The 7,961-nt window shown below is 39.4% G+C and overlaps 1 protein-coding gene across 3 annotated transcripts in view; it reads left to right on the top strand.

Moving 5' to 3' along the window:
- The window catches only part of TMCC1 (transmembrane and coiled-coil domain family 1), a 172,535-nt gene that overhangs the window by 6,298 nt on the left and 158,276 nt on the right, over positions 1–7,961 (top strand). Inside the window, exon 2 of one of the 3 annotated variants that reach the window (XM_015560395.1) lies at positions 3,367–3,487. The exons of 1 other annotated variant lie outside the window; for it this stretch is intronic. The gene's annotated coding sequence lies outside the window, so the exon portion shown is untranslated. The remainder of the gene's footprint in view (positions 1–3,366; positions 3,488–7,961) is intronic. One more of the 3 variants, XM_015560394.1, reaches the window with a different exon arrangement.

The following is a 7,961-nucleotide window of genomic DNA, read 5'->3' as shown; positions in this document are numbered from 1 at the left end:
ATGATGGCTGCCAGTACAGCGGTGGTGGTGGGAGCCTCTCCTGCCTCCTCTCCTGCAGCACTAAGGATGTCCGACTGCAGCTTAGGTCTGCTCCCTGCTGGCATGTGGACATCCCCCAAGGGCTGCCGGGCTGCCACAGGGATGTCTGCTTGCCAGCTTAGGCCCAATCCCCCGGGGAGCAGGCCTAAACCAGCAGGTGGTCACCCCCCGAGGGGTCCCAGACTGGGAGAGGGCACAGGTCGGGCTTAGGGACACTCTCCTCCTACCCATCCGTGCACAAATTTTTGTGCACCGGGCCTCTAGTATTATATATATTATATGGAGAGATGGACTAGATAAGATAAATAGGTAAAAATGCAGCTTTTTAACTATGATGACAAGTTCCAATGAGAAAAGTAAAAACAGGAAAGTGGAATAGGACATATTGAGGGGAGGGATTGAGTATTCACAGACAGTCTTACAGATAAGGTGACATTTCAATAAAGGTTTAAAGAGGTGAGAAGAGATAAAAGTAGAGCATTCCAGCCATAGCAAAAGGCAAGTGCAAATGTCCTGAGACAGAAGTTTGCCTGAGGAATGGCAAGGGCCTGGGAGGGTGGGTACTTTTATTGTGGTGCCTTATGCAAATACTTTTTAAACTTTAATGTGCATATGAATTACCTAAGGTGTTCTTGTTAAAATTCAGATTATAATTTTGTAGTTCTGAGGTGGGGCCCATTTCTAATAAGCTCCCAGTTGCTGCTAGTTCTGTTGGTCCTTTGCAGGACTTTAGCTTTTATGCTGAGTGAAATGGGAAGTCTTTGGAGGGTTTTGGGTAGTGGTATGATATCTGATTTCCATTTTGACATTATCATTATTCTGGCTGCTGTGTTGGTAATGGATTGATGGTGGAATGGGCAAGGGCAAAAGTAGGAATAGCAGTTGGGCTACTGCTGTAGTCCAAGTGAGAGAAGATGACCATTTGCACTATGGGTAGCAGTGAATATGGTGACACATGGTATGATTCTGAATATATTTTTCAGGTAAAGACAACTAGCTTTGCTGATAGATTGGATGTGTGCTGGGAAGGAAAAGATGGAGTTCAGGATGAGTTCCTGGAAGAATGCCATTGCCATTTATTGAGATGGGGAAGCCTGAAAAGAATAAGTGTGGAGGGAAAGAATAGTTCAGTTTTGGACATATTACGTTATAGATGCCTATTAGACTTAGTAGAGGTGTTGCATAGGTAGTTAGTTGGGTTTATGAATCTGGAATACAGGAGAAAGGGTCCACTGTTGTCAAATAGAATATATTTAAAGCCAGGAGCCTGGATGAGATCACTAAGGGAGGGAATAGAAACATAAGAAGAGGTTGAAAAACTTAGTTAACTCTGGAGTAGATCAGAATTTAGAGGTCCCTCCTTCCCACCCCCCATACTTGTCTTTCTTTAAGACAAGTCTTCAAAGAGCATAATTTGGGACATATTATTCTCAAGGATTGTTGGAGAGTTTATAATTTTATATAAATAATAAAAAGTAAAGCTTGGCCAAAACCGGTTTGGCTCAGTGGATAGAGCGTCGGCCTGCAGACTGAAAGGTCCCAGGTTCGATTCCAGGTCAAGGGCATGTACCTGGGTTATGGGCACATCCCCAGTAGGAGATGTGCAGGAGACAGCTGATCGATGTTTCTCTCTCATTGATGTTTCTAACTCTCTATCTCTCTCCCTTCCTCTCTGTAAAAAATTAATAAAATATATTTTTTTAAAAAAGTAAAGCTTGCTATAATATATAAGAGTTTGTTTGTTATAACTAGGTTTAGTCTTTAGCTCTGTCACTTGTGTGCAGTTGGAAATTTAATGAGATTAATTTTCACATCTGCTATTGGGGACAATATCTACATTTTAGAGTTGTATATACTGGAAATAATTTATCCTAACCTTAATGCTTGGCACAAAGATGACATATATTTCATAAAATTAACGCTAATTATTTTTAGTAACTATTCTGACAACATTGCTCAAATTTTTGGGTCTTCATATATGTGCAGCAAGGTAAAGTGAGACATTATATCAATAAATCCATTTGTATCTCCAAGCTTTACAAATATACACTAGGAGTGAATTACTGGTGTGTGTGTGTTTTTCCATACCACAACTCTTTCTGTTGTAATTAGCTAGTTAATATTAATAAAGAAAAGAAAACAAAGGGAAGTCAGACATTGTAATCGTGGTCACCTGGGAAGCTTCACCAGGAAGCTACAGCTTCACATAGCATTGTTCCTATCAGGGGATTAATAGTTCTTTCTTTCCCCTCCCTGGACTGGATTGTTGGGGCGGGGTGGGGGTGTCGGGGGAGAGAGGAGAAGGAGATAGGCACATGAACTGTAGAAGTGGTGGGGCAGGGGAGGTGCTTGCCTGTCATCAGTCTAGCCTGGGGAACAGTGGATTGGCTTGGGGGTAAACCCCAGCAAAGCTCAGGAAATCTTGGAAAGTTAATTGGTTAGTTTGAAGAAGCTCCTGTTAAAATCCCAGACAAAGAGTTCCCTTCTTTCTTTTCCTCTCTTGCTCCGTGCAGGACCTACACTCATTGTGCATTCACACATTCTCTCTCCATAGCCAGGTGGCGTTGGCAGGCGCATAGCCCATGGCCGTGCTGACTCCACACGCATGATGCTGGACTTTAATATGAAGCAGAAATTGTGAGCAGTGGCCTTTATTCTGACCCTGCTGAAGGACACATTCCGTGGCAGGACGGAGGGAAATGGGACATTAAAACCCAGGGGTTTATTTCTACCCAAATAGATATTACTCATCCTCCCCTGAGAGTCTCAGGAAATTCTTCTCCATGTGATGTTGCAAGAACTCCACTTCCACCCATAACAACCAATTGTCCAATTCTGTAACACTGAGCTTCTGACAATTCAATTGTCTATCTACGTGTAGTTAGTGGCAGATCCTACAAGTTAAAGGGCTCAGTTCCACAAGACTGCCCCCATTGTAGATGCCAGTTGCAAGTCCTGGGCCACCTGTGCTTTGCAACAAATTCTGGCTTCTCTACAAATTCGGGGGGTTCTCCCAACCCCCTCCTCAGTTTTGATAATTCCCTGGGTTGACTCACAAAACTCAAAAAACACTTTATGTTTACAGGTTTATTATAAAGGATACAACTCACAAACAGCCAAATGTAAGAAATACATAGGGCAAGGTATGGGAAGCTTCCATGCTCTCTCTGGGCCCACCACCCTCCAGTACCTAAGAGTGTTCATCATCCAGAAGCTCTCTGAACTCTTTTGTTTAGGGGATTTTGTGGAGGTTCCATTATCTAGGAATGATTGGTTAAATCAATGGTATCGATGATTAACTCAGTTTCCAGCCTCTCCCTTTCCCAGATTGGACGCAGGGCTTGAAAGTTCCAGCTTTCTACTCAGATGCTTGGCTGCTTTGGCAACCAGTTCCGTTCTGAAGGTATCTCGGAGGCCACCCAGAGTTGCCTCATTAGCTTAAACTCAGGTATGGTTGAAAGGGATTTTTTTCTTTCTTTTTTAATCCTCACTTGAGGATATTTTTCCATGGATTTTTAAATATGTTTTTAAATTGATTTCTGAGAAGAAGGGAGAGGGAGAGAGAGATAGAAATATCAATGTTGAGAGCATTGATCAGCTGCCTCCTGCACGCCCTCTACTGGAGATTGAGCCTGCAACCTGGGTATGTGCCCTGACCAGAAATCGAACCATGGTCGACGCTCAACCACCGAGCCACGCCGGCTGGACTTTCCATTGATTTTTAGAGAGAGGGAAAGACAGACAGAAATATCGCTGTTAGAGAATCACATCGACTGGTTGCCTCCTGCATGCACCCCAACCAGGGCCCAGACTGGGAAGGAGCCTGCAAGCTGGGGTACGTGTGCTTGACCAGAATTGAACCTGGAACCCTTTGGTCCGTCGGCCAATGTTCTATCCACTGAGCCAAACTAGTTAGGGCGAAAGGGATTTTTTATGAATAAAAGAAGAGACTTATCCCTCAGGAAATTCCAAGGGTTTTAGGAGCTCTGTACCAGGAATTAAGAATGAAGACATATATTTCTTACTATATCACACTACTTTTACATAAAACTAGATCTTGATTTTTAGAGCAGAGGGCTGAGTTTAGAACATCAGTATTGAATTCCCTTTAGGTCAGCGGTCGCCAACCTATTGGACCTTACGGACCACCAGTGGTTCGAGGACCACTGGTTGGCAACCGCTGCTCTAGGTCATTGATATGCTTTTTTATTAGGCCACGGTGCTACAGTTTTGATTCTTGGTAATGTAAATAACATTTGTTTTGAGATCCTTAGATGAAAGGTGCCATTGAAACAGCTAAATGCCATATTCCTGAGGGGTCTTTATCAAATTTCAGTATTGTTTCTTTTTCTGCCTAGACTTTTGTCCTCAGATGGCTGTACTTTAATCCTGTGACAGAGCTAATTCTTTAGTGGGATGTGACAAAAACAGATCATTTTCCCAACAGGATAAGGCTCATTTGTCTTAAACTATTGGCTCATGAAACTTGGGTAGAGATGTCTTTTGATGGTTTTAACTCTTTTTAATGGTAAACAACAGCATGTGCATTTTTATAGTTAGGACAGGAAGGGTAAATTATTTGGAATTCCAAATTCTTTTCTACTAAAGTTTTTTTCTCTGTTTATTTTAACATGCTTGTTAGAGATGTGGATACTGTCTTGCTCTAATACAGAAATTTCTTTAGAGAAAATGTAAGTTTTAAATTAATATTTTAAATGTTTTTGAGCATCTCTGGGATGTATCATGATATGCAAGAGTGGGCACTGGTCTAACAGTGCCTAGCACTCAGTAAATATCTGTAGCTCTTCTGGGAATTAGAAGCTTCATTTTCTAGCCTTTGCTACCAGTACCTGTATGACCTAATTCTAATCTCTTTTCTCATCTCCAAAATCATTAGAATCCCTTCTAGCTCTGATTCAGTGATTTAGTTCATTCTTAGGCTCCTCCACCCCCCCACCCCCCTTTTTTTAAGTTAGTTTCAGTATGGCCTTGAAGTCAGTTTCTTGAAAACAGAATCACCAGATAGGCTGAGTGGCAAATGTTGTGAAATAATCCATTCTCTGGCTTCAGTTATTTGCTTGGTTATGTATGTGTTCTTTCTTTACTCTGGTAGAATTACATTAGATTTTTTTTATTCATATTAGATTGGGACTAGATACTTATCAACAAGCACATTTCTTAGCACCTACCCAAAAGAGGATGGAGTGGGAATGAAACCCAAAAAATCGACATTTGTGTTACTTGTCACTACCAGAACCAATAAGTAGAGACAAGGATTGAAGCTTTATGGGTGCTATATTCAGATGACTGGTGATCTGAGAAGATGGTGGGTAATTTACCGTAAACCCCATCTTACATGTCATCTCAAGTTGACCTTTTTTATAAGGAGAAGAAAAGTGTAGGTGAAGGGTTTGGAATTGAGGAAAAAGTAGGTTAGGGGTTTGGAATTCAGGGAAAAGGTTAATCATATAAAAGCTGCAGTCTGGTGATTTTCCTAGCATCCCTTCATCTGCTGACAGGTGATTCTTTAGCTGTGTCTTGGCAGCAGACATTCTCTCCCTGGAGTGCAATGGATCGCTTGCAGTCCTCCTGGGACACCAAGGTTCCTGGAACAATAGTTTTCTACATGCATTAATTACCAAGTTTATTAACTATGTAGCTAATTTCTTGAGGTCCCCCCATCAAGAGCTTCATGGAGTGACTGATCATTTTTCTAGTCAGATATCCCTAAATGGTACCATGTGCAGTATAGTTCAGGTTCAGAAAAACATTATTTAAACCGTGTGTGTTTTTTATTGTTGAGATAGGTTTAGAAAAATCTGACCAGTTGACCAAATTTTTCAAAATGTTCATGTATTTTCTCCATGTTTTAAGTAGTATGTCACGTTTCGACAATGAATTATAGTTATACTGAAGAAGTGTACTGTTATAAATGTCAATTTTCTAATCTGATTTTATTTCGAGTTTGCTTAATTTCTTCCTGTACCTAGAGAATTTGCATTGCTCATTCAAGGATTCTGAAGTAACAATTGCCTTTTTCTTTTTCACTTTGCAGAAATAAGTGTTTCTTTTCCAGTGTTTTAGTAATTAGGTTTTTCTTCCTGAAATGAGATGATAGACTTGGCCATTTAAAAAGTAAAATAAGCCCGAGCCGGTTTGGCTCAGTAGATGGAGCGTTGGCCTGCGGACTCAGGGGTCCCGGGTTCAATTCCGATCAGGGGCATGTTCCTTGGTTGCAGGCACATCCCCAGCAGGGATTGTGCAGGAGGCAGCTGATCGATGTTTCTTTCTCATCGATGTTTCTGACTCTCTGTCCCTCTGCCTTCCTCTCTGTGGAGAATCAATAAAATATATTAAAAAAAATAAAACAAAATAAAAATAAAAAGTAAAATAAATTTAAGATTGATGTCAATGTTTACAGGCCCCAAATTTTTCTAGGTGGTCTAATATTTGCTAGTAAAATGAAAAACAAAATAGTATACTTTTTTTTCTGGTATATGGCAATGTGGAGGCAAAGGATGATTAGGAAGCCAAAAATCTAAGATATATATATATATTCAGATCTACCATTGAGTTAGTAAGTATTCATTGAATGCTAACTGTGTGCTTATTATTGTTATGGACTTTGATATGACACCTCTCTTCAGGAAACTTTCCAACATAGAGGAAAACAGCTAATTTTTGAAGGCCACTCAATTTGTATTATGTAAATTCAAAGAAAGGAGACAACAGGTGAGTGCTGAAGTGGTTACAGGAGGATTTGAACTGTGACCTCTATTTTTTTTTAAAATATATTTTTTATTTCAGAGAGGAAGGGAGAGGGAGAGAGATAGAAACATCATGATGAGAGATAATTATTTTATTTATTGCCTAAAGTTTTACATATGTCTCCTTTTACCCAGCTTGACATCCCCCCCCCCCCGAGAGAATTATTGATGGGCTGCCTCTTACAAGCCCCATGCTGGGAATTGAGGCCACAACTTGGGCATGCGCCCTGACGGGGAATCGAATGTGACTTCCTGGTTCATAGGTCGACCACTGAGCCACGCCAGCTGGGCTGTGTCCTCTATTTGCATAAATGTTGCAAAAAAGGAATAACATTGCAGGTATGAAAAATAACATGAATGAAAGCATGGAGACAAATTAATCTTATATTGTGTTTCTGAATTCATGAGGCTAGCCTAATCCATTTGTTGACATTTCAAGCTTAGTTGATTTTTTTTTTAACCAAGAAGTGAGATTTATTGGGGGACATTAATGTAACAGTCATCACAAACATAAATATTTGTAGCACTTTTAGAATTTAGTATACCTTGTCTTGTAATTTGTTTCCTTATAATTAGCTTTAGTGAGAATCTCTATGGCTAGAAAACTTTACTTAGTATATATTATGAGGGGATTTTTAAGAAAAATAATTAGGTATTTGGTAAGTATAAAAAAATTAAAAATTTCCTGCTTAAGCAGAGTTTACAGGATCTGCCAATATTTGAAGAATTTTTTCCATTAGCTTAATTGTCTTTTTAAAATTTATTTTATTTTATTTTATTGTTGACAGTATTATAGATGTCTCTGATTTTTTCCTTTTTGCCACTCTTCACCCAACCCCTGTCCCACCCCAGGTCTCCCCCATGTTGAGCTTAGTTTTGAAAAAATATCATTGGGTGAGATTAACAAAAACAAAGTAAATGGATTAAGTAACATTAAAGAGATTATAAGAAAAATATATCCCAAATTTTGTTAGTTGTATAATGGTTCTGTTTAAATTATTACCACCTAAGAAATTGGGTGAAGGGTACATATAATATGCTGTAGTATTTTATAGTTTTTTTACATGTATGAGATTATTTCAAATTAAAATATTAAAACAATAAAAAGTTAATAAAATATTAATTAAAATGTATCTGCATTACATGAACAAATCT

Source organism: Myotis davidii, unplaced genomic scaffold, assembly GCF_000327345.1.
Source record: "Myotis davidii unplaced genomic scaffold, ASM32734v1 scaffold73, whole genome shotgun sequence".
NCBI classification, from domain to species: domain Eukaryota; kingdom Metazoa; phylum Chordata; class Mammalia; order Chiroptera; family Vespertilionidae; genus Myotis; species Myotis davidii.
The sequence above is the reverse complement of the archived record's forward strand: the minus strand, read 5'-3'. Positions and strand labels throughout refer to the sequence as shown.